The sequence below is a fragment of the Acinonyx jubatus genome, chromosome D3 (assembly GCF_027475565.1).
Source record: "Acinonyx jubatus isolate Ajub_Pintada_27869175 chromosome D3, VMU_Ajub_asm_v1.0, whole genome shotgun sequence".
Lineage (NCBI taxonomy): Eukaryota > Metazoa > Chordata > Mammalia > Carnivora > Felidae > Acinonyx > Acinonyx jubatus.
Window position 1 is genome coordinate 75,171,410 of NC_069392.1, and position 26,775 is coordinate 75,198,184.

At 48.0% G+C, this 26,775-nt stretch overlaps 2 long non-coding RNA genes across 2 annotated transcripts; one reads left to right on the forward strand and one right to left on the reverse strand.

Annotated features, from left to right (window-relative positions):
* Window positions 1-4,667: 4,667 nt before the first annotated feature.
* LOC106978899 (uncharacterized) lies at window positions 4,668-10,210 on the reverse strand. The gene is made up of 3 exons (XR_001430875.3): window positions 9,910-10,210; window positions 5,720-5,830; window positions 4,668-5,437 (listed from the first exon to the last, which is right to left on the reverse strand). It is a non-coding gene; the product is annotated as an uncharacterized LOC106978899 (long non-coding RNA).
* A 10,378-nt stretch (window positions 10,211-20,588) lies between these two features.
* On the forward strand, window positions 20,589-25,143 carry LOC106978911 (uncharacterized). The gene is made up of 2 exons (XR_001430881.3): window positions 20,589-21,143; window positions 24,256-25,143. It is a non-coding gene; the product is annotated as an uncharacterized LOC106978911 (long non-coding RNA).
* Window positions 25,144-26,775: the final 1,632 nt, after the last annotated feature.

A 26,775-nucleotide genomic window follows, 5' to 3' on the forward strand; every position in this document is an offset into this window, starting at 1 on the left:
TCATTATTTGTACCAAACATTCGCCCTTAGGATTTTCATTTAGTGGCAAGGCAAAGGAGAAAGCCAACAATCAAAGCAAAATGTGCTACAGATGCACAATCCGAAACTCTTGGGGCCAGGTGTATTTTTGGAATGCAGATTTTCAAATGAGGTTTTTGCCCCCACGGAGATTGCTTTCACATTTAGAAAAACTGAATTTGGCAATGGCAAATAAGGGCTTGTGCCCCTGCCCGGAGGTGCGTCCCAAAAGTCAGGTAAGGAAGTTTTCCTGGAAGAGATATTGCCTGAGCTGAAATCTGAAGCATCGATTGGTCAAGAGGAAGGACTTTGCAGGACACGTGAGACAGCCATCTGGGAAGACTCAGGCCACAAGGCAACCAGGGCCAGCAGCCGGGGAAGCAGGGTCGTGCTGCCTGGTTGGGAGCTACAGGCACAGCAGGGACCAGGCGGTGCCCACAAAAGCCAAGAACCCCTCACCCAAAGCCTCCCAGAAAGTGGAGCCCTACAGACTCTATTTACAGTTGCACTCTTTCCAGGAGATTCTTATTCGTGTTCAAGTTTGAGAACCACTAATTTATTTGAGACACCCCATCTTCCAGGCTGTGTTCTAAGCTGCTTTAGAAATAACACATTTTGGGGTGCCAGGGTGATTCAGTCAGTTAAGCTTCCGCCTTTGGCTCAGGTCATGATCTCACCGTGGGTGGGTTCGAGCCCCGTGTCGGGCTCTGTGCTGACAGCTCAGAGCCTGGAGCCCACTTGTGATTCTGTGTCTCCCTTTCTCTCTGCCTCTCCCCCACTCACACTCTGTCTCTCAAAAATAAACATTAAAAAAAAATAACATTTTAAAATTTTTATTTATTCTGAGAGAGAGCATGCACATGAGCAGGGGAGGGGCAGAGAGAAGAGAAAATCCCAAGCAGACTCTGAGCCATCAGCACAGAACCTGATGCAGGGCTCAAACCCACGAACCTCCAGATCATGACCTAAGCCACAATCAAAAGTTGGTTACTTAGGGGCGCCTGGGTGGCTCAGTCGGTTGAGCGGCCGACTTCGGCTCAGGTCATGCTCTCGCGGTCCGTGAGTTCGAGCCCCGCGTCGGGCTCTGTGCTGACAGCTCAGGGCCTGGAGCCCGTTTCGGATTCTGTGTCTCCCTCTCTCTCTGCCCCTCCCCTGCTCATGCTCTGCCTCTCTCTGTCTCAAAAATAAATAAAAACATTTAAAAAACTTAAAAAACAAGAGTCAGACACTTAACTGAGCCACCCAGGTGCGCCTAGAAATAACACATTCAATCCTCTGAACAGCCTTTCTAGACAGGTGCATCATTATTCCCATTTTTCAGATGGGAGAAGGTAAGTGATGACTCGATTAAGAAAAATCTCATCTAAGGTCACAGGACTTGTAAGAGATAGACCGAGCACTCTCGTTACAGAGCTTGCGCATTTAACCGGAATGGAATACTGCCTTTGCGTTGATGGAGGCATGTGTCCCAAGCTACGGCCTTCCTCTCCCCTGCGGCCACAGCAGACCTGAGGCTTTGGCCACCTGGAGCACCGAGGAAGCATCCCTGAAAGTACAGGTCACGCTCGGGTCCCCCACCCATGGGGACCCAACCGTGAGCAGGGAGTCTCAAGGAAGGAAGGAGGGGAGCTTTGGTCTTTCACCCCTGGGGGCTGGAAGCCACAGACAGAAGCTGACCTGTTTGCAATAAGCCTTTTGGCCTTGGGGTTCAAAGCCCATGTGGCCCTGCTTTTTATCTGCGTTATTGATGTCTGTTTCCGTAGCTTGTTTGAGGAGACAGAGCCAGAAAGCTGGAAGAGGGGGTTGGAGCCAGCTGACTGGATGGTCAACCCTGGCGAGCAGTTTGCCCTCTTCTTGTGTCAATTCCAAAAGGCAGGGTTTGGAAATAGAGTCAACAGAGAGCTTTCCTTCATCTGCACATAAACAGCCATGGAGCAGTGTTTGGAGAGAGTTGGGCAATGCTGAAGGGAGTTGGGTCAGGAGGAGTCGACCTGGACTTTTAAGTCTCTGAAGCCAGCTTGGGCCTCCGTGTTTCTACCCGCACACCTGCAGCTCACATCGAAAAGAAACGCTCCGGGCTTGTGTGTTCCCTCCCCACCCCCACCCACCCACCATGGAATTACCATGGGCCTCAGAGAATGTTCTGGAACACCCTGCCTTCTCCCCTTACACTTGGTGTCTGTCGTCGCTGCACAAACCGTCACCAAGCAACCTCTTTTTGATGGCCCCAGACTTCTTGTTCAAGGACAACCGCTCTCTAGCTGAAGCCAATTCAGAGCTGACTGGAATCACGTGGTGCAATAAAAATAGCCAAATGCCATGGGTAGGCATAGCAACCAGCTACTCAGAGGACTTTGGGAACAGAGAAGGAACATTAGAAACTATCTGCTCCGAACCCCTTGCTCTGCAGATGAGAAAACTAAGAGTCAGAGAGGGGGGCGTCTTACCCAAAGCACCCAGTTTGCAAATGACGGCACTAAATCAGAGCTCGCTCCCCCCCAAAGCCGTTTTCCACCACACTGTTTGGCCTCCTGCTTGTCTTCAAAGCTTTCTAGTTCCCATTCTCAACCATCCATTCAGCCTCTTGTTGGTTCTTTCTGGAGTATTTTCTGGTACCGAGTGATGGGCCAGGACCTGGGGACGAACCGATAACAAGATTCGTCCGGTCCTTCGATGGGCTCCCATGGGAATCCTTCATGGTCTCTCCCTCCCTTCCTCTCCCTTCCCTTCAGAAAGGACAGTGCGGGTGGGGTCACCCCTAATGAGTCAAAACAGAATCTCTGCGACCGAGGTCCAGACATTGGTAGTTTAAAAATCTCCCCAAGTGAATCGAATGATGTAGCAGCAAAAGCTGAGAGGCATCACTTGAAGGCACAGCTTTGGAAGTCACAGACCCCACGTCTACCTGATTAGGCTCCTCAGACCATCTCTCCCGCTGCAAAGAGAGGAGAGCGAGGGTGCCCGAGCACTGTCACACTGTCACTCTCCCTCACCTGTTACCTGGGCAAAAGGGCCAGCAGAGCCTCCCCAGCGAAAGCCTCCAGGGTCTGGGGCCACCAAAAAGAGAGAGTTTGAAACGTGTGCAGAGCAGACAGGGCACGACCAGATCTTCGTACTTGCTTTTTCCTTAAAGGGAACTGAGCCACAGTTCTGTTTAACTGATTTGGTAAATTGATTTGTGATGCGGTGTCAGTGCCAGGCGGCTTCCTGTAATATTGCCGACAGGGTTCACGAGAGTCAAAGGTACGCAATAAATCAGCGAAGGAACGGGGTTCGGAGAAGATCGTTGCTCTCCCCCCCCCCCCACCTGAAAGCAATCTGTCATTCCAAATGACTCACGCACTGACAAGAAAGCCTAAAAATATCCAAGCCTGACATTTGCATCTATTAAATAGTGGTTTTGTCGCACATCGCCGGAAATTGGATTTTCTGGAGGTTACTGGGAGTTCTCTGCCTCTGCTTCTGGGTATGTGCAGCGTCAGAATGAACTCCGGCATGGGAGACGTTCAGATGGACTCCATGTGCCTCAGAACCAAGTCAAGTCATTTGTCGGTCTGTCCACAGCGTCTGTGAGATTCAAGTATTTTTGCAACAGTTGGGGGAGTGCCTGGTGTTGCCCTTCGCCTGACCCGGGGACAGACCGAGTGTCAGATGACCAGGCGTCCTGCTAGCTGAGCGGGGCCGCTGTGCTCCGAGCTCTGAAAAGCAGCTGACTTTTCTTTGCATCCCCTCAAATAGGCATCAGGTTTTTCTTCTAGGTGCTTACAGTGAGTCAGGTTTTGCTGTGGCTTCTTGGAGGGTGTCACCCAAGACAGATCAGTGAATTCAGAGGCCCTCATTCTGTCAACCAAACCTGTAGGTTTCTTACTCTGGTCTATCGCATAAGCAAAGCCTGGGCTGTCACAGACCGTCTCCTTCTTCCATAAGGGCCGCTAAGCAACATGGAGCCAGAACTCAACCTCAAAGGGAACCCACAGTTAGATTTCTGCCCCTGAAGACGCAGAGGGAGGAGAAGGTCCCTAAAATGACGAGAGCAAGGCCGCTGGAAGAAATGGCCTGTCGGGAGGACCTGGGACTCCACCTTTCCCAGCCCTCTTAGACCGAGTGAAGAGACTGCCCCCCAAATCCCACACTGAGACGAACAAGTTCAGGCCACCAGCAAGGGGGAGCAGTCTGGCTTTGGGGCACTCAGCTGCCAAAAGGGTTTGAGTTCTAAGGACAATGGCCTCCAAGAGGCAGGGGCTGTGTTTGGATTAAGAAAAGTCCGGAGGTGCGCTCTGGAGAATTTCCTTGCAGGTCGACTCAAACCAAACACGTGGCTCCAGGTTGGGGTAGGGAATTGCACGGCAGCGTTGTTGGAACCTGCAACAGGTGAGGGGATCCGGGGACCTATTTAAACAAATTAAGATCCACCCTGCCCCTAGAATGCATGGTGGCTGGAAGGGGTCCACGGAGAAGTCTCACGGGGTGTAAACGTCATGTTCCCCCAAAATCATCGTTTGCAGCTGGCCTATATATCATCTCCCTTTACTCTCCCTTGAGGCCAACTTGGGCAGATTTTTCAAGGTTCCGTTATTGAAATATGTCCAGTCCTCTGTAAAACTCCAACTCCTTTAACAATTCACAACGTCCTATTACTCAACCAAAGAAAGAGAGTCAAGAGTCTGTGCACTGATACAAAGTGATCTTGAAGATACATTGTGAAATAAAAAAGCAAGGTTCAGAATACTAGATACTATGGTGTCAATTTGTATTTAGAAGGTGGGGAAACCATACATGCTCGTGTCTATGTTCATAGTCTACAGGAGAACTAACAATGGTTGTCTTGGGAATGGGACGTGGGGTCCCACCTTCAGTGAAGGTTCAAAGCAGCCGCCCAGTTAGAGATAAGCATCTCCCCTACGCTGGGAAAGAGAAGGGCAAATTCCATCCATTTAGCAAAAGAGAGTAATGAACAAAAGAGCAAGGAAACAGACATCATCAACCTGGGGTACCCAGTAGACGAAGGGGGCATCGGTGGCAGCCAAGAGAAAACGCGTGTTACCATGCTCTAAAGCAAAGTTGGTAGCCACGTGTCACCAACTTCTAAAGAAGACAGCTTGCAACAAAAGGTGCTAGTGATTTAATATCCTTAAACCAGAGGGAAAAACCAAAAGCCTATGGAAAGGGGGAGAAGTAGAGAAACGCTTGTCTCCGTTGGGCACAGATTTCGCTCACACACTCATGCACAAATCCTCGGCCATATGCTGTCTCATTCAGACACCACAGCCACTTTGTAGATGAGGACACTTGGGTCTGAGAGCTGCCTTAGTCATGTCACATGGCCAGTAAGTGGCAGAGCAGAGAACCAGATTCAGGTTCTTTTTGTAATTCTGAGGGTGATTCTTTCTTCCACACACATTCCTGGGAGCCGCGTGCCCTGAAGGGAACAGGGAGCCACTGGATGCCACGGAAATACACAGTAACCCCACCACGTGCCCTCTCTCCGTCTAGCCCCCACCAACTGCTGCATGCTGCCTTTTATAATTCCAGTTTTGAGCCACATCGATTTGATATCAACCCCCCCGTAGTGTCAGAAATCTTACCAGATTTGCTATCTGATCCTTTCTCATTCTGTTTTATTGCTGGAACAATGCTCAGTTTACTTTGAAGTGCTAAGGGATGAATGGGTCATACTCTCAGCCAAGATACTGGAACTTACCAGGGGCCTCTGGAGATGAAGGCTTAGCCAAGATGTCTCTACCGTTCCCCAAACCCCAGGCAACTCTTGTCCTCCTCCCTGGCAACCTCCACGAGCAACTTCTCTGACATCCTGCCAGACAAATAAAGACATAGTTAACTCTTTTCCCTTTTCTACTGAAATGGAAACAGGTTATACACACAGCCAAGCATTCTGGGTTTTTTACTCAGTAACACTTTGAGCAGAACAATAGATCTCTGAGACTGATTCACAGGTTTCTTAAACACACACACACACACACACACACACACACACCAATACATCTGACATTATTTTAATGGCCCCAGAATATTTCTCTCTATGAATATACCTTATGTTATTTGACCAGTGTCTTTCTAATAGATATTTGGTATGTTTTTAATCTTTTTCTATGTGAGCAATACTGTGATTTGGGGCACATCTGTAGGAGAAATTCGTAAAAGTAGAATTGTGTCAAAAGATATGGGCTTTTGTAAACCCGATAATTTGCTTTGCAATCCATACTGGTCTATATTCTCACCTGCAGTAGATGAGGGTGCCTGTTCCCCATACCCTTGCCAACACTGTATAAAGCTAGATTTCTCTCTCTCTCTCTCTCTGTCTCTCTCTCTCTCTCCTTGAGAGAGAGAGAGAGCAAGAGAGAATCTTAAGCAGTCTCCACACTCAGCACAGAGCACAACACAGGGCTCGATCCCATGACCCTGGGATCATGACTAGAGGTGAAATCGAGAGTCAGACACTCAATCGACTAAGCCAGCCATGTGCCCTGAGCTAGTACATTTCCACAGTGGGCAAGAGGCAAGAGGGTTGCCCGCGTGGGTGGATAGTAGAGAAGCTTCTGGTGCCTGTAGAGAAGCTTCAAGGCACTGGGAGCTGCCCAGGAGAAGAAATGTGGCTGCCACAAGAGACATGAGAAGCTCTGAGACCAGCTCTACCCACCTCTCCGTCCTTCCAGGGTGAAGCCAGCAGAAACGCCCCCGAATCCACAATGACCTTAAGGCTGGTGCCAAGATATGTTTGCATTTCATTGAGGGGAAGTCAAATCCAAGCACGTGAGTCAATCTCAAGTGCTCATAGGCACTTGCCCAGGTTTGCTGATCTCCACACCCGGGTAGCCTGTTGACTCTCTAGCATACAGCCCGGGGAGGTGCCAGCAACGATTAATGCTCTCTCTACTGGCAGGGGTCTGGTTTGTCCAAAAAGATCGAGAGGTCTGAGAGAGGAGGTCTCCGTCTTTGCCTCCCCCCCCCCCTCACTACAGCCTGCAAAGGTGGTCTGATGTGTTGGAGCCCCTGTAGCGGCCTCTGGCCCCTGTCTTCTGGCCTTCTGGTCAGCAAAGACAGGCTTCTCTTTAGCTTTCTAAAGACAAGGCTGGCTGTTACCCTTGTTCGGCGTCAAGCCATTTTCTAGGCACATCCACTCTGCTTCGTCGCGGCTTAGATACCAGAGTGAAGTGTCAGGGGCCAGAACTGACCCCTTACCTGCCCGATGCTGTTTGTCCCTCCCGAGGGACAGGTGAAGATACGGCTTGTCTTCCCGACAGAGAATGACCGAGCGACGGACCGTTGTCTGCAAACAGCTAAGGGATCCTAATGCATCTCGATCTTCTCTGTGACAAATCCTCCCTGCCCGACCTGGCCGGAAACATACAGCCACCCCATGCGACCGACATTCATGGGAGGAGAAGGGAAGCTAGGAGGAGAGGGTGAGAGGCGCAATGTACTGGCCACAGAGTAACTGAATCGGAAAACCCCAATATTAGAGCTTCAGGAGGCTTATGTCAACCAGTCTCTGCGTGTCACCACTGGGAAAACTGAGGGCAGCCAGGTGGGGGAAACTCATCACGAAGCAAAGTCTCTACCATCCAGAGCGGACCTCCACTGATCTGGGATGCCTCACAGCAAGGCTGTATGACTTTCAGAGAAATTGACCTATCCGCCTTACGATGACTGGTTGAAACATTCTCCTTCACCTTCAAGTATGCTATGACACCAACCCAATGGATGAATACAGACACAGAAGGTTTATGGAAAGCCTGGATGCTTCTCCCAATCAAGCCAAACTTAATGGTACTCAGATGAGCCTCCCTCGGGAGCACATGCCTTGGCACATACGTCCCCAGTGGGAGTATTGTGAATACCTTCCAACACGATAATCGTTAACGACAAAAATACACTTTGAGTCATATCAATTAGGAAGAATACCCTTCAGGACGATTTCAATGATTTTGGAAGGATCGTGATGGTCTAAGTAAGAAAGCCCCTACCATGTATTATTACCATCAGCAACACGTGATGCTTTACTCTCACGTGCTATCTCTTCCCACCCAGCTAGATCCCAAATCCTTTTTCATTAAAAAAAAAAAAAAATGTTTTGGCTTCTATTTCCATTATTGGTAATTTTATCACTGGGCTTTCCTTGCTGTGCATGTCAGGCTCAAATTCCAACAACCGGCTAATAGCCACCAATCTCTAGCATCATTCCAGACCCAATAAGCATTATTTTGACATTCTAATAGCATCAGGTGCAATTCTCAGACGTGTATCTTTAAATATATGGAGACAGAGTCCCCCACACAGGCACAGCCTATAAATCAATATCAGACACTAACTGGGTAGTATATTGATGATATTGGTTATTAACATGTATACTCTGGACAATATTTTATTCTTTTAGCAAAGGTTCTGATTTGTCTTCCAGTCTAGCTATTTAAATGGCTTTCCTGAATCCCACCAGCAGGAACGGAGACCTTTGTGTTAATGTTTATACCCCTCTCAAGGATCCTCTTTCAACATCCATATCCCCGAGGAAGGAGGAAGGACATCACGTCCCTGAGTCCTAAAACTCAACCTAATCTGCTACTTAAAACCAGCTTTTCGCCAGTGTGCCAGTCCCTAACTGCTGTTGACTGACCTCTGTCTCCCACCAGACTGTACATTTCTTGAGGACAGAGGCTATGTGTGTTTCATTCATGAGTATCTCTAGGGCTCAGGATGGTGCTCTGCACACAGGAAGCGTGAAATAACTACGGAATGAATAACACATCGGCCTACTATACCAGATCCTTCTCCCTAGACTAGTTCTTAAGTCTAATGACCTCTTGAAAAAAAAATCCACAGAACCCCCCACCCACATAATAACAGGTTAGACTTTTCCAATCTATTGGTTAAGACAATGCATAATGACCAAAGTTATGTTGAATTCAGTGGGACATCGCAATAAATGCCGATGTCATCAATCACAACAGCACCCACATATATTCAAAGGCTTGGTGTGCATGTGGCTTTTCAGGCCTTTGCAGCCTCTCTGAGGCTTCCCACGCCTGCCACTCGGAAGGGATGATGTACTTAAGGCAGGAGAGAACTTTCAAAAGCCGGGGGACTCAGGTTCTCCTAATTCACAATTTTGCCGAGGGAAAGTCCTGTCCTTCACGCTTGGTGAAAAGTAAGAATGAGGTTCAAATGGGGGTGGGGGGGAAACAATGTAATCAATATCTGCAAAGGAAATTAACCCCCCAGAATGCACCAGTTCTCATTCTAGTGGCCGGTCACCCCTGAAGTCTAGTGCTGATGTGTAAAAATAATCACCCTCTCTGTGTATTCTGGCTTGACTGGGAAGCTTTTAAAGAGTGTTCATTTTACCAAGACAGGATCACTTAGTCAGCAGGGAGAAGAGGGAGGCCAGGAACACAGATGGGGATGTGGGCTGCAGGCCGATGTCTCAGAGAGTCTGCAGCTCCCACGACCAGTGTTCAGATCTGTGGATCTTTTCCCCCTCTTCCTGTTTGGTGCCCATCCCCACGAGCACATTGCAAGGCAGCTCGGAACGGAAGTCGTGCTACCTGGTGCCATCTTCTTGAAGCAAGATCCCAAGGGACACCCATCAACTTCCACCCAACGTGGCACCAGCTCTTTTGTCCCCACCGCAGTCATCCCCCAAGCAGGCCTCGCCAGAGCCTCAAAACTGGCTCTCTCATCCTTCCCCACACCCCTCTTCTCCCTGCTAAGTGATCCTGTCTTGGTAAAATGAACACCCTGTAAAAGCTTCCCAGAGCGAAAACAAAAACAAAAGCAAAAAAACAGAAAAAGCCCAAAGCTTCCCAGTGCTGTTGGGATAAAGATGAACCCCCAACCTTTGCTTTCCCAAGTGCCATGGGAGAGCACCCTGCCTACCTTGTGTCCTCATCCTGCGCCTTTTTCCAGTGGATTTGCTCCAACCCCATCGGCTCGCCTTCTGGTCTCTGTCTCAGACGTTCATACATGCTGTTCCCTGTACCTGGTATCTTTCCAGTCCCTGCTGTTACCTAGACAATTCCTACGCCTCCTTCAGCGGCTCATGCCAAACATGGCTTCCTAGACGAACCGTTTCATGACCCCAGGACTAGGTCAGGCCTCCAAGTACATCCCCCTGACGCCCCCGACACTTACTGCTAACACGCTGAGCTGTCTGCCTCCCTTTTGGATCAAGTTAAAGCTCCCCTAACTCCAGCTCTGAGCGGCCCCCGCACTGCCGAGGGTCAAAGCCCTCTGCTTCCACTTGGAGGTCACCTCTGCTGGTGTTTGCCGCTTCACCGTGACCTCTCACATCAAGCCAACCGGCCTTTGTCTATACAGAGATCCTAGTTCTTTGATGTCTCGCTGCCTCTGTTCTCAGCTTCCGACAAGAGACCCTGTCCTCCTGCATCTGTTGCCAGGTTCAGAGGCCTTGGAGCTCTGCTTCTGACCCTCCGAGCAATTAAAGAACAGCAAGGTAAAACCCCAAATGCAAAAGCCCCCCACTCCACCTCCCCGCCCCTAGCCCACTCCCCACAGGCCCGCCATCAGTTAAGTTCTTTGTGTCTTTTAAGGAAGAAAGGGAAAAGTAAACTATTTCCACCAAATAAATACATATACAACATGCACCTAAGTATTTTTTTCGGATCCTTTTTATTTATACCAAATGTATTCTGATACATTTTGGACTCGGGAGGCACGGCACTAGTCATCATCCTTACCCGAATTTCTAGTCTTTTCGTTTCTCGGTTTAAATGTCTGCACAATATTACATGACATAGCTATACTATTATGTTGTTATATCATAGGGCTCCATTATTTACTTACCCAGTCTCCCATAGATAGTTTGCTTCCATTTTTTGCTCTTATGAACGGTGCTGCGGTGAATATTTTCCTATACATGTTTTCGTGTCCTTTTGTGAATATATCTGTGCGGTAAATCTGCAGTAACAGAACTACTGGACCAAGAGAGAGGTACTTCCGATTTTAACAGATATTGTCAAGTTATCCTTTAAAAAGCAGACCATCAACACTTCCGGCAACAGTGTTTGAGAGTGGTCGGGCTGGAGCGGCCTGACCAATACTGGATGTTGACCAGCTTTTTAATTTTTGCTTAGCTGCTCACTGAGAATTGATACATCACCTACATTCTACAGTCAGGAGTGAAGTTGACCGTGTTTTCATGGACTTGTGTTTTCTGTAAACTCCGCGTTCGTATCCCTTCCTAATTTTCACGTTGAATTATTCAATCCTGATTTCGAGGAATGCTCTGGAAATGGAAGAAATGGAGTCGAGTTCTGTACTGCTATTTTTTTTTTTTTTTGTCTTTTGACTTTATCATTTTAATCCTCTAATGTTAGAAATCCTTGGTCTTAGGCTTTGTGTGCTGCTAAGAATGCATTGCCTGGCCCCAGATTATACACATTTTTATAAATTTTCACACACCGGACAATTGCTGCAGGCTGTTGTGAGGGTTCAACCTAGTGTTTAGTGCTCCTTGGCCCCCTTGGGACATCACAGCTTCACCAGAATGCTGACAGCCTATCTTCCTTTTGCTAGCTGGGATTTTTCCCCCTGCTCACAAATTCAGCCACAATAAGGCAGAGAAAGACAGATATCCTATGTTTTCACTCACATGTGGAGATTGAGAAACTTAACAGAAGACCATGGGGGAAGGGAAGGGGAAAAAAACATAGTTACAGGGGCGCCTGGGTGGCTCAGTCGGTTAAGCGTCTGACTTCAGCTCAGGTCACGATCTCGCGGTCCGTGAGTTCGAGCCCCGCGTCGGGCTCTGGGCTGATGGCTCAGAGCCTGGAGCCTGCTTCCGATTCTGTGTCTCCCTCTCTCTCTGCCCCTCCCCCGTTCATGCTCTGTCTCTCCCTGTCTCAAAAATAAATAAACGTTAAAAAAAAATTTTTTTTTAAAAAAAACATAGTTACAAACCAGAGAGGGAGGGAGGCAAACCATAAGAGACTCTTCAATACAGAAAACAAGTTGGTTGATGGGAGTGGAGGAGGGGGAGAAATGGGGGATGGGCATTGAGGAGGGCACTTGTGGGGATGAGCACTGGGTGTTGTATGAAACCACGGATCACGGGAATCTACCCCCAAACCAAGAGCACACTGTATACAGTGTATGTTAGCCACCTGGACAATAAATTACATTTAAAAAATAAATAAAAATAAATAAATATTAAAAAATAGCCAGTACACATGAGATTAAGTCAATTGATTTGTTTTTCCCCTCGTTCCAAACTCTCAGCTAGGTTATTGGCTACTTTCTGTTGCCCTTTACACAACCTGGATTGAAGAAGACACCCCATAAACTCAGGTCTCATTAAAATCCTGGTCTTCAAACATAAGAATCTATGTGAACACTGTTCTTAAAGCTTCGGGAGGAAATGACTTCTCCAGTGTTCTTTGGTCTTCTGCGTGCCCCGCCTTCAGGTGAACCATTCCTAAGAGCCGTGGGTGTTTTTCTGATGGCCTGTGGAGTAGCTTTCTACTTGTGGGCGCAAGGGGTGAATGGGGGATGCCGGGCAGGTGACTATTAGAAAAAACCCCAGCAGCACAAGCCCGGGAACATTCAGTATGTCTACATTTCTGGCATCATGGGACTTCTACCGTGACATTCAGATTATCAAGTTTGGAGTTTTGCAGTTGGTAAAAACCTTTTCTGTAGATCAGCCCATTGCTGTTTTAGGTAGCAAGACTGAGGAGAGTCATGACGTTATTCCCTGCTTTTTTGTAGGAAATGGAGGTTGCTTCAGCTCAGGTCATGATCTCGTGGTTTGTGAGTTCGAGCCCCACATCAGGCTCTGTGCTGACAGCTCAGAGCATGGAGCCTGCTCTGGATTCCGTGTCTCCTTCTCTGTCTGCCCCTCCTGCTCACGCTCTTTCCCTCTCTCTCAAATAAATAAACATTAACAAAAATGTTTAAATACAGCATATTGTTAAATTTGCACTTCAGATAAATAATGAATAAGTTTCGGTATAAATATGCCCCAAATATTGCATGGGACATATGTATACTAAACACTCATCTGAAATTAAAATTTAATTTAAAATTTTAAAGTTTGAGTATCGTGTGCTTTTTTTTTTTTTTTTTTTTTTTTTGCTAAATCTGACATTTCTAATTGAGGAGAAACTGTCCATAGATACAACAAATTTGTGATTCCCACCGTGTAACACTTAAGATCTCATAAGCAAGGAGTGACATCACACTAAACATTAATCGCACAGTATGTATCAAAGTCGTAAAAATTACAAAAGCTGTGAGCAATTATTTACCTGTAAAAATGGTCTTTGCATTATTGTTAATAATTCTGAAAAAAAAAAGGAAGCCCCTGACTTACTTCAAAATAGGGTTTTGGCGAATGATAAATTCAGCCAATGGAACCCCATGAAATAAAATGGAATCCAAGGTTATTTTTTAAGAGTGTTGATACGGATACTCCTTGACACGGAAGCATGTTGAGGAGAGAATATTGAATGAAAAATACAGGTTGCCAAGCTAACATATTTTTGCAAAAGCAATTGTGTTTTGTCTCTTAAAGCACACTTTTCTCCCTCGTGTTTTAACATCTCTGAAATTAGGATGCCTTTAGGATTAATCACGTCGTCCTTGCTCTTGGCCAGGCAGCAGGTGGCAGATAGGATGTAATTGTCATGCGTGTGCACACAAGTGCTCCATCATTGCTGGTCACGGTGTCTCCTCAACGGAGTGACCTGCATAGTTGGGACAGCATGTTTTGAGTTTGCCATTTCCAATGTCTTCCAAGAGTACGTTATAACTCATCACTGAAATAAAAAGTTATTTTCGGGCGCCTGGGTGGCTCAGTCAGTTAAGCGTCTAACTTGGGCTCAGGCCGTGATCTCGTGGCTTGTGGGTTTGATCCCCGCGACAGGCTCTGTACTGACAGCTCAGAGCCTGGAGCCTGCCTTGGATTCTGTGTCTTCCTCTCTCTCTGTCCCGCCCCCCAACTCACACTCTGTCTCTCAAAAATAAACATTAAAAAAAATTTTTAAGTTATTTTCTATGCAGAAGCATGAAAACAAAATAGAAGGACCCAAATATTATTTTAGTGATAAAAAATTTCTTTTTGTCACGGAGAAACAATCACAGTTACATATTTTCTTGCAAAGCAAAAACAACCAAGTGCTTTACAGAAGCCAGGAAGGAAGATACGAGTAGATGAAGGGGTGTGATGTTTTGTTGTATTTCGTAACTGAGAGATGTGCAGAAAGATTGCCTATCACAGGCCAAGTAAAGCAATGGAAGATCATTAATTTGTTTCTGGGCCAGTTAACCAGGGACAGGGAAGCCTGGGCAGAACGAGGGAGGAGAGCCCAACCCTGGCGCTGGGGACTGTGGCCGCCATGGCTGTCCTGTTGACTTCTGATCCAGTCCAGGCTGGGATCCACGCAGCTAAAGAAGGCAGGGAGAGTTTGAGAAGGCTCCACATGGTGTCTGGGGCTCCCAGGCTGTCCCTCTCAAGGGCCAAAGGAGCTATCTGAGCAACAGGAGGAGGAATGGTTGTGGCCAAAAAGGTATCAACAGACAGGTAAGGTGCCCCCACGTGATTTGTATTTCCTCTATCATCTGGAACTTGCCCTGGCCGTTTGGGAGACTCGGGTAGAGGGGAATCCTCAGGGCTCAGGGAAATACCCCGATCTGCCCTCTAGGCTGGCTCCAAACCTCAGACCCAAGGGTCTGTCTTCCTTAGCCAAGTGAGGAAGGCAGTTTTCAGCAACTGGTGTCTACGGTCCCAGCTGCAGAGAAGGCAGGAGCCATTAAGGAATAGACCCGTGGTCGCCCATGATGATAAACCATTTCTACCCCCACCCGCCACCGCCCCAAACCAACGGAGGGTCTCTCCTCTCAAGCCTTCTTCTGTAATACCTGCTTAATAAGAGTAGTAATATTTATCCACTGCATACTAAGCATTTTGTGTACATCATCTCATTTAATCCCGGCCATAGTCTGGAACCGTAGGTGTTATTATCTGAACTTTACAGATTAGGAGATTTAGGCTCAAGTTCACCCAGAGAGGAAAGGGCAGAAACAGGACTCAAAACTTCAGGTTCTCTGGCTACAAACCCCCTGCTCTTAACCACTGCTTGTACATTTCTCGGAACAAAGACCCCTGACTGCTATCTGCCCACTCCTTTCCAATTCCTCTACTCTCATTTTACTCCTGCTTCTTGGGTCCGCCTCCTCCCTCCCCTTCCCACTTACATACCAAGCAGACTATGAAAGAGGTACCTCCCATTCCTCCCATTGTGCCCTGTGCCCACGGCGGGTGCTCAGCCCTGTGTAATTCCCACAAAGCCCTGTGCCTCCCAGGATGCCTTGTGCTCACAACAGGAGCGCTTGAGCGGCCCCGTGTGACACCCACAACCCCCTGTGCCTCCCATCATCCCCTGTGCTCACCATTAGCAGATAAAGTCTCCTCATTGCTACCTTGGGTCCAGCAGCGCCCCACGGCTGGCTGAGTTAAGCCCTTCTCCTCAGCCTGACGGCCGGGCAATGCTTGGATCTGTGCTTGTGAATGCACGACCTGGCCTGAGCCCAGAACCAGGCTTTACCACTGCCTCCCTCCCGTGGAGGGCTGGCTGCACCTTGGTCCGAGACCACCGCTCTGACCCCGGCGTCCCATCCCTACCAGTCGCTGCGGGGTTCGTGTGCACGTCACCTCGAACACAGGGTGAGTTAGCATTTCCAAAGCCCTGTCTCGAATTCACCGGGGGGCTCCTTGAGGCCTTGCCCCCCTTCCGATGTGAGCAGTCACAGGCGGTCTGTCTACTGTGCCCAGGAAGTCCACTCCAGGCCCAGGATGGGCGCTCAGCGCAAGCCCTCCTGGACCGAATTTGTGTTGTAACCACACGGATCCCCTGGCCTGACATTTCGACCTCAGGAGGTGACAGAGGAGAACAGGAGAGGAACGAAGGGGGACAGCATGAAGCCGTCTCGGGAGTCCAGGTGCGACAATAAGACCACCGATCGAAGAGCTAGTTGGGCACCTGGCTGAGTGAGTTCTGGCTTCTGTCGTTCGAGACGAACCACATGCCGACTCCGCTCGGGTCTGAAGGTGCGACAGAAGCAGCTACAGCCAGGATGGAAGGCAAATACAGTACCTTAATTTAAAAAAAAAAAAAATCACTTTAAGCTCCGTTTTCATTTAGAGTAATTCTTGGGTTGATTCTATCAAAACCTGAGTGTGCCAGGTGGTGAGGGGGTGCGGGCTGAAGAGGAAACGATGAGAGTAGAGAAGCTTTTGTTGGGAGATGCTGTGGACAGACTTCAGGGGAGACCCGGGGTTGGAGGTCAAAGCTCTCGAAGGCCACCCTGTGCCAGCCAGGGGGGGGGGAAAGGCCTGGGGCGTAGGGAGCAAGGAGAGGAGAAGGGGGAGAAAGTGACCTGCACAAAAGGATGTGTGTGTGTGTGTGTGTGTGTGTGTGTGTGTGGCAGGGGGAGGTGGCCCTTAGAGAACTCTCCCTCAAAGTGGGGTCTCTGAGAAACACGCTCAGGGGTGAGCACGCCGGCCCCAGTGCATAAAAGGAACACGTACCCAGGATCTTCCCCCAGACTTCTCAGCCTGACCCTGGACTTCGAGGGAGGCAGAGGGCGGGTTACTACAGGGACCAAGTGGCTCAGAATTTCCTGCCAAGGTTCAGTTTCGAGGAAGCCATGCAAGTATATATATTGCTTTGTGAACGGGCCTTGACCTTCAAGAAATTGTAGCAGAGGCTGAACCTGGAGTGCATTTGAGATTGTCCGAAGCGTGGGGTTAAGATCCTGGCCGTAAGTTTGCAGTGTGTATGAGTGTGTTTTGTGGCGGGGGGGGGAAGGGGAGTCCCCTACCACCAGGCAATTCTCAGACACCAGGTGGATGTCCTACGATTCAGTTCTAACACTGTCTGCCCGGAGGCGGCGTTGGATCCCACAGGGTAAGGGACGTCGGACGCTCCCCTCTCCCTACCACGCTGGCCGTAGGGACCTTCCTCCTGCTGTGACACACACCCAAGCACGCAGGCTCCACCGCCTGGAATTGCTCTTCTCCCTGGTGTCCTCAGGGTTCACTTTTTTTTTTTTTTTTAACATTTATTTATTGTTGAGAGACAGAGCATGAGCAGGGGAGGGGCAGACACAGAATCCGAAGCAGGCTCCAGGCTCCGAGCTGTCAGCACAGAGCCCGACGTGGGGCTCAAACTCACAGACCGTGAGATCATGACCTGAGCCGAAGTCGGACGCTTAACCGACTGAGCCACTCAGGCGCCCCACAAAGGAAGGTATTTCAGTGGGTATTGTTGGTTGCTTGGTTTTTGCTGCTTTATATCCAGTCTCTAGAATATTTGGCATTATTCTGGATAGTGTTGAGAACATTTTGGCCTTCAACAAGTTTTTCTTTGATGAATAAGTGAATGAGGTCTCATTGGAGATTCTTGTTTGATGTTTATAGAAGATTTACTTAGAGAGTATTTGCTCAATTTCACGAGGCGGAGGGAAGCCAGGTTGAAGGATTTTTTTTTTTTTAATGTTTATTTATTTTGAGAGACAGCACGAGCAGGAGAGGGGCAGAGGCGGGGAGGGGATAGAGAGAATCCCAAGCAGGCTCCACACGGTCTGCATGGAGCCTGACTCGGGGCTCGATCTCACGAACTGTGAGATCACAACCTGAACTGAAATCAAGAGTCAGGCGCCCAATGGACTGAGTCACCCAGACTCCCCTGAAGATTTTTAAAAAGGCTTAAAGGGTCTGCATCTGGGCCTCTCTCGTTAGGAGTCCCAGAGGAATGGCCAATGCCTGGAAAACCTATCATGGAAACATACCATTTGACAGTGGCTGTGAGCATCTAGATTAATTTTGTCATGTAAGCAGTGAGGGGGGGGAAAAAAAACCAAAGACAAGGCACAAGTCTTGACCAGATCGTAGTTTTCAAAAAAGAAAGGAGAAAAGAAAAGAAGCTCTACAAAAGAGTTTGGAGATACTTGGGAAATTTGAAAACGAGCTACATATGAGATGCTATTAGGGAATTAGTGTTCATTTAGCCTTCTACCCACTCCCGACAGGCTCCTGCCCCCCACACCTCCTGGAGTTCTGAGCCTGTTTCCACCATGAGAGCAGGACCTTTAGTGGGAGAAAGTGACCTGCGTGGGACTTAAAGTGATAAAACCAGTAATCGCTGTCAGAACTGTGTGTTTTCACTGGGGCCCTGGACCGTGACACTGGTCTGAAAACGATTTTGATTCTCTAGATAGTAAATCTGAGGCTGTCACAATTGGGCATCCTTCCCGTCCCTCTGTGCTTGGTCCTTTCCCACACCGGGTAAATTCGACTCCTTCATTCTCTTCCTGTCTTAGTCCAATAAACCGCCAATTTGTCCAACAGCTCGCGCCCTTTGTCATCGCTCTTTGCCCATCTTTGTTCTTCTCTACTCATTAATAGAAACCAATTCATCTGTTTCACCTAAGGTTTCAGAGCGAATGACAAGCAGGTATTCCCAGCTTTGCTCCTCAGAGAGGAAACTGGAGTCCCAGAAATATAAAGTGTCTTGTCCAAAGGCAGAAAGCCACATGGCAAAGAATCTCACACGCAACCCAGGATTTCCAGCTCCCAAACTTCTGCTTCCCTCCTGGCATAATTCGGCATTCTTCACTCAAACGGAAGGCTGTTTTCCATTTCCAAAAGTCTGCTGCTCCTGGCCAAAAGAGAAGAAAACGTAGTCACCCACGGGGGGTGGGGTCTGTCTTTCCAGCTGCCACCAGGGGACACTTACCTGCTTCTGTTTTCCACTGTTCCAGAAGCCCTGTTTTGTGGCCTGTATCCGAGTACAAACATTAGGGAGGCAGACATGCCAAGTTGAACTTCAACCTTGCAGGATTCAGTCTATCTTATCTTAAAAGAATGCATCCCCTTTTATTTAAAAAAAATTTTTTTAGGGGCGCCTGGGTGGCTCAGTCTGTTGAGTGGCCGACTTCGGCTCAGGTTGTGATCTCGCGGTCCGTGAGTTCGAGCCCCGCGTCGGGCTCTGTGCTGACAGCTCAGAGCCTGGAGCCTGTTTCGGATTCTGTGTCTCCCTCTCTCTGACCCTCTTCCGTTCATGCTCTGTCTCTCCCTGTCTCAAAAATAAACGTTAAAAAAAAATTTTTTTTAAATAATTAAAAAAATGCAAAAAAAAATTTTTTAAAGTCAATTTTAAAGGCAGCTGAGGTGGAGATTGTGTCATTTGCTGGAAGAAGTTTGTTAAAGATTCTAAATAGGACATAATTTATCCTTTCTCTGAAGTCCAGAATCCTTGCAAATGCCATGCCTGGGAATTTCAAGGAAATCATCTAAAAGTTGAACATCCGTCTTCGTCACGGTTTTCCAAGCAAAGGGAAAAATGCAACTTGCATGGACCAGAGAAGCTGGTGAAAACGACCCGGATGTTTTCTGCGGTGAAGCTCGGGAGTGAGAGGGATTTGTCCTGCCCTTTGAAAGAATGTCTCCATGGGAGGCTCTGGGGGAACCCGTTTCCCTTTAAAGGAGAAAAACCAACAGTGATTCTGAAAAGAAATACGATTGTTGCAACCAGGAGAACAATTTGAAAACTAAGAAGCAAGTTAACCACAGGCGGTGCCCGCCACACAAACTTAACAATATCACGCTGCCGCCGCCGTGGAACAAAGCTGGAGCGCACAGGCCCTGGCGATTTCCACGGGGCTCCGGAAGCTTTCCGTCTCGGGATGAGTATTTGGGCTTTTGCCATAGGAATGTGTCGGCCTTTGGAAGGTCACAGCCAAACCCCTCAGCCCTCCTGGGTAAGACTGGTCTTTTCTAGGAGTGAGTTTGCAGGGTGACCCCAGGTGGTCTCGGGCCACCAGGGGAGGGGACCCCCCCAGGCACTCAGGCAGCGGTGGCAGGACCCAGCAGCAGGCAGCTCTTTGGGGTCACTTCTTGGGACCAGTTCCTAGAGGAAAAGATGCCACAGCATCTTTGCTTTCAACTGGAAAGAAACGGGGGGTATCTAAGAGTTAGGGGAGGGCAAAAGGAAAACACCTAGTACTTAAGGCCGCACAGTGCCTCAGATCGCCACGAGCTCGGACCGGGATAACCAGCCCTCATTTTACGTTGCATTTATTACCAGAGAGGGTGACAAACAGCTCAAGAAAGCAGAATGACAAAGTGGCCCGAGGAGGGAAAGAAATGATCAGAGGCATTAAAAGTAACAGCAGCGACGCGCAGAATCGTTGAGTCGCTATGTTGTGCACCTGAAGCGGATACAACACTATATGGTCATTATACGGGGATGAAAAACAAACGAATTTGAAAAATAAAAATAATAGCAGCTCACAGACTACGTTCAGGACCGACGGCAGCCCCCGCAGCGGTTGACTTTATTGTCCCCCCTACCAGTCTGTAAACTCTGTCGGTCTTGCTCACCATTGCATTACCAGAGCTTAGCAGATAAGGAGGAGTTTAATAAATAATTGTTGGCGTGAACAAATAGATTGGAACTACGTCAGAAATGACCCGTGCGAGAGGAGAAAGAGCCTGGCTGCCAAATATTGGTCAAGAGCTCCCAGCAGGATGAGTCAAGAATATATCTTTTGATTTAAAGGTTCCTATAACCAAGTGGCTTCTCTGACGCTAAGAAATCTGAGGAGACGCCAATGTCATAAACGTCAGTCTTCCTGTAAGGAAAGAGTAAAACGCTGGGGTTTCTGAGCAGAAGCCTGTGTTCACCAGGAACAACGGGCCCGGCTTTCCCCGACGGCCTCCGTTTCTGCCTGTACCTCACGCCGCCACGGGACAGAGGGAGGCGCTGGGCTTTCCGGTCTGGCTTAGCGTGCTTGACCAAAGGTGACGATGACTTAGTGGGCTAAGGTCATGCTCTCCCTGCCTCCCAATCAATAATTTAATGTGACTTATCAGAAAGAGAGAGAACTGTTTACTTTAAAACCCCGGATCCCATAAAGGGAGAGGGAAAGACCTAAAACCCACAGAAGCTCGGGGCTTGCGCCCAGGCCGCCCGGCACAGCCCAGCAGAAGTGGGGGGTGGTGGGGGGTGGAAGGTGCCGTCCACTGGCCAGAGAAGGGCCCAGGCCCAGGCCCAGGCCTGGGCCCAGGCAAGACAGACACGGACTGGAAGGTAAGCGTCCCCTCCCCGAGCACCTAACAACTCCCCTGTGTGAACCGAGCTGTTCTTTGGGGGGGCCACAGACTCTCAGAAACAAAGGTGTGCCGAGTCCCAGGGGTTTCCAAAGACCCCGCACAGCACCTGAGCAGCGGGAAGTGTTACCTAACCACAGCCTATTTGAGTTTGTCTGCAGTGATGATTGTGTTTCTTCAAAAAGCCCGAGAAAGCCGGACACTTTTCTGGGGGTTCCAGCAGCAGAAAGGGCAGCTAGGGGGGGAGTCGAGGGCCCAGAGGCGGCCTGGACTTTTGTGTCCTCGGGCCAACATGGAGCCCTTTCCTGTTTTATGATGGTCTGATTTAACAATAACACCAAGGCCTTCAAACAAGACCCCACCAGCAGGATAATTGGAATGAGGGGGTTTGTTTGGCCAGGAATCCCGCCCCTTCCCCATGCTTTGGGGCTAGCATGCCAGCAAGGCTCCCCGTGTTTCGTTCTGGTGCTTCTGGAACGCCAGCCTCAGAGTCGTTCTGTCCAGCCTCCGGTTCCCTGGACAGCCCTGAAAACAGCTGGACGCTTGCACAGAAACAAAACTGGTTTCTAAGAATCCCCAAGCCTCTGCAATTCTCTTTAAAAAGAGCCTGTTGAGACCCCAACTTGCCTAAGAATTTTCCCGATGATCCTTCCCTCACTCCTGGTGGGCAATATATGTGGATAATAAATGCAGGCATAAGGAGCTTTCCAGATGTTTCCCTTGTAGATGGATTGCAATGAAAAAAGAAAGAAAGAAATGGGTCTTTGCTCTCTGTTGACACGAACATTCTATTTTAAAATTTCCATGTACTTTCAAAATGACAAGGCTCAGGTATGTGATACTGACTTCCTTTGCCTTTATCTAGACTATAACAGCCTAAAAGAATCAAGCTGCTGCCTTTAATACGTCTGTTTGAAATGACAGTAATTGTGAATTTGGAATTCAGAAAAAGCATCTCCATTTATCTTTTGCTTTTAAAGAAGTGTTTGGTTTTTGTGCCGATGGGCTAGGTTTGCAGTGAGGTGACACTTCACAGACCCAGGAAGCACTCAGTCCTCTGGGGTTGGCTCTAGAACATTCTCAGCCCGTGGGAAACAAAATCTAAAAGCAAAGACAAGCTGCTCGAACCCAGATCCGTTGTGAGAAAGAATGGCGAGTTTGGGGGTCTATCTGGTACTTTGGAATCTAAGACAATTTGCAAGGAGTCACAAGGCATAACGAATAGTGACAGTTGCAAAGGCCTCTTCCTTAATGAACTCGCCGTCCCCATTTATGAAAAGAAATCCATCACATAAAAAAGGGAGCAAACCCAGGCTAGCCTGTGTTTCACCCCCCGGGCTCACTGGGAAAACTGTGTTCTGAACTGACCACAGCAACTAAAAACGTCTAGACATTCAGTCCAGGTTGGGACGGCGAGGAACAAGAGAGGGGGACACGGCACAGAAATTTGATTTTAATAGACGGCCATTTAGGAATGCCTCACACGCGACCTCTCTCCAGAAGAGGATCCCAGAAGTAAGGATCCTCAGGCCTTTTATTTTATTTTTAACTTTTTTAATGCTTTTTATTTATCTTCGAGAGAGAGACAGAGAGAGCACGAGCAGGGGAGGGCCAGAGAGAGAGGGAGACCCAGAATCCGAAGCAGGCTCCAGCCTCTGAGCGGTCAGCACAGAGCCCGACGCGGGGCTCGAACCCACAAACCGCGAGATCATGACCTGAGCCGAAGTCCGGACGCTTAACCGACTGAGCCACCCAGGCGCCCCCCTCAGGGCCTTTCCAGCTGCAGAAAACTTTGCTGGCATTTGCACACGTTACCCTGAATAACATTCAACGTCTTTGCCTCATACATTACTTTTTTTTTTTTTTTTTACAGGAAGTAACAGGTGTAATCATTTCCCAACCTGCTTCTAAACATCCTGTTCTTTATTAACTGGTACTATTTAAGGGCAGTTGTTAAATTTGAAAATACTAGAACAAAAGATTTTTTTTTGCAAGCTGCCCAATGAGAAACGTCTTTGGAATTAAAAAAAAAAAAAAAAAAAGATCCAAGTAGATCCTGGCATTAACCACTGCTAATTTTTTCAATTATGGTAGATTATTGGATGGCATTTGAAAAAAACTGAAAACATTCCATTTGCTTGTTTATGCTGTTTTGCCAATTGACATGTTAACCGCTCCTACAGAAACAAAGAAATAATGAAAGATGAGGGCCATTCTAACTCTGTTTAAAAATCGTTCACAAGGCTGAGAACATAATAGGCACTCAATAAATACGTGTTTTTCGATGGATGCAATAAGACGATAAAATTGTTCTGCATAGTAAAGTCTTTCACTAATAACTTGCCAGGAAATTAGCCTGAAGCTTCTCTCTCTGCACAGCACTAACTTTGAAAGCTTGGCCCCAAAGAACTGTAAGCAGAACAGTGTTTTTGCAAGAAGGAATTTTTATTACAGAGTCCGCCAAAAAAGAAAGAAAGAAAGAAAATCTTTAAAAAATTGTTTGAATTCGAATTAGTGTTCTCATTATGAAAGTACCACATTGATTGCAGAAATGAGCAAAGGCAGAGAAGCAAAAAGGAGGGGGGAAAAGTCAAACTAGAATTCCACCACTCAGAGATAACGAGGGTTAACATCTGATGTTTTTGCCCCAGGCTTATATGCACTTTTCACTGAAAGGAGCTCATGCTACGAATGGTAGGTTTTGTAAACGACCTGCTTCATTCAATAAAATAAATACCTTGAATCTTTTTCCAAGTCAGCAACCGTTTTTCTACAATGTCACCTTCAATGACCAGATTGTATTATACATATATTACCTACCTTTTTCCTCTCATTGGCCATTTGGGTTGCTTGTAATGTTTGCTGTTGTACACAGTGCCTCTGTGGGCAACCTTATAGGTTGTCTACAAATTGGTAGACAAGAAAATCTTTTCTCCAAATTCAAGGGCTTTTTCCTTGAGACAATTTCTTGGACCAAAGAAATAGAAGTTTTGGTAAATAGAAAGTGGTTTGGCAAGCTTTACCTGGAACGCGTTAACTTCCTCCTCTCTTCTTCCCTGTTTACTCTTGCTTCCCTTTTCTGTCTTTTGCAGATTGTGAAGACGCCTCAGGCACACAGGGGCCACCCGGAGAAGTGGAGACATGCTCAGACCCCGCTGTGAGAGCCTGAGAGGTGAAATGGGTCCAAGCCTTTGCCAGATGGAGAGTTCTGCAAGCATGGAGACCTTTCTAACTTGACTTGTTCACCTCCCAGTGCTTCTTCCTAACTGAGGCCAGGACATTTCTGGAGTCTCTTGTCACGGTCAACAACATCCCTTGAGAGACCGGGAAGTGGGGGTTTCTGTTCTAAGTCCCGCAGGCGAAGCCAGAGCAGATGAGCCTGACTATGGGGGAGGAACCCGAGATAGTTCATGACAAGAGCGTGTCCACCATGGCTGTGCCCAGAGTGCCAAGAGTTGGCGTGACGGGGGCCATCTGGGCTTCTAGAGTTTGTATTCGGTGTGAGTCATGGCAAAGCCGTCTGAAGAGATCAGGGCTACCAGTGGGCCATGTGGCACATTCCTGCTACCTTGCAAATGACCGTACCCTGTCAGGGCAAGTGAGAGTCTCGGACTGAACCAGAAGAAGTCGCTTCACAGGAGGGTAAGCAAATCAACACACTCAAGAAGGTAAGGAAAAAAGGAGGCAGGGTTCAACATCCAATCCCATGGAGACTGAGAGACTTTTGTAATGTGCTAATAACTGCACATTCTAGGTTGAAGAGGGTGATTTCGTGGTCTGCATATGAATAAGAGCCATTTTTACGAAAAAAAATGCCAAAGGGTGCATATTCAGTTGTTAAAAAGGAGCCGGTTTTATGGCCACAGCAAGGTTCTGGCCAAATGGTAACCACTCAGTTATCCTGGGGGAAAAAAGAAACCGGCCCCCAACCTTTGCCTTTCCTAGCATTTGGGGGAAAATAAAGGATTAGGTGAAAATGATTTATTTCCTCTTCTTCTCCATCGTGGGCAGGAGTTCAAATAGCAGTTAGAAACCATTTTGTAACAGGAAACCCAGGAAAACAGAAAGGATTTATTCATAGGAGGCTCCCTTTTGGTAGAAAATGAGTATTATTAGCAAAAAATTGAACAGTTCCTCTCTCTCCATTTCCCCCCTCTCCTTACCTCCCTTCATCTCCCACCCACTACTATGGTGGACAATGACTATGGCGAATAAGATTTAAAACCTGAGCACCACTGGATGCCTTCGCATCCGATACATGTTCCTGAGAGTAAATTACAGCACATTCAAACGCCACATCCCCATGCAAAATAATGTCAATCTCCTTAGACTGCAGAATTTGCTGGCAATGGATGGGGATAGACGAGGAGGTAAGAGCGGAGGAGGACCCATCGATCTGGTCATATTATTACAGTTTATAATACGGTCTTCCACGGAGTCTTTGTCTCCTAAAATCAGTTCCCGCTAGGGATTCTTTTGCTCTTAACCCTCTTAGCAAATTGATGCAAACAGATTTCCCATCCATTTCCATAGGGTGTTTCATTCCTGCTGGTGGGAGGCCTTTGCGGGGGGGGGGGGGGGGGGGGGGTGGTAACCAAGCACAAGGCAGGGGGTCCCTTTGGTTGCTCAACCGTTCCCGACAGAAGCCTGACATCTTCGTCTTCCTGTTGCTCAAGACGCTCCCCGGTCGTGACCCCTGTTTTCTCTGCTCAGGTCACTCTGTGGAGCTGGGAAGCTTCCCTGATGGTGGCCACGGGCAATGGTGGAATGTGGAGGTGATGTTAGCACCTTCGTGGCTACAGATTTTCCTTAGCAGAGCTGTGGAGTGTGACAATGGTGTTTGTGTGCAAACTGTCAAACGCCATTATCACACTAAATAGCTACTGTTAGGCAATCCCTCCGCTCGATAAATGCTTTGGCATCCGTTCCGTTTGGGCAAGAAGGTTTATGTTATAGCAGTGCGTGTTCCCAGTCCGGAATCCCGGAGCGAATTCAGGCCTGTTGGCGCTCAGAGCCAGTACGTCACCCAGACTTTGCCCCTCACACGCTGTTGTTCAGTCCTTTGCTGAGGATGAACTTTCTTGATTTCTGGAGCCAATAAAAAATAGGGCAGTGCTCCCCAGAGCACCCACCACAAGGGCAGGCGTGCGGTAATTGTTCAACCCGTGCGTATTGAGTTGAATAGTGAACGAAGTGTGAGATACGGAAGCAAAAAGTGGGTCAGATCTAGGATAAATAAACCACAGGGCTCTAGGAGCAAAATTAAGGCGTGCGGGTTCCTCACTCTTCATCACAAAAAAAGCAATCTTCTAATAAACGTTCACGTGGCTTCACTGACCTTCCCGAAATTCTAGGACGTGTTCGATCTCTACGGATTTTCACCACGGTCGAGGCTGATTACCTCATGTGCATGCGAGGTTCTTTTTCCTTATGTTTCAATGAATTACCGTCAGGAAGTTACACATGAACTAGGTGTGAGTTGCCATAGCGAATCTGAACATTCTAAACCCAAGCAGCTTCCGGGAAAATTGGACCAGCTGGGTGTTCTTGTTTGAAACACATTTTTTTTTCTTTTTTTCTTCTCTGAGAGGCGTTTAAAGTAAGGAGTGGGT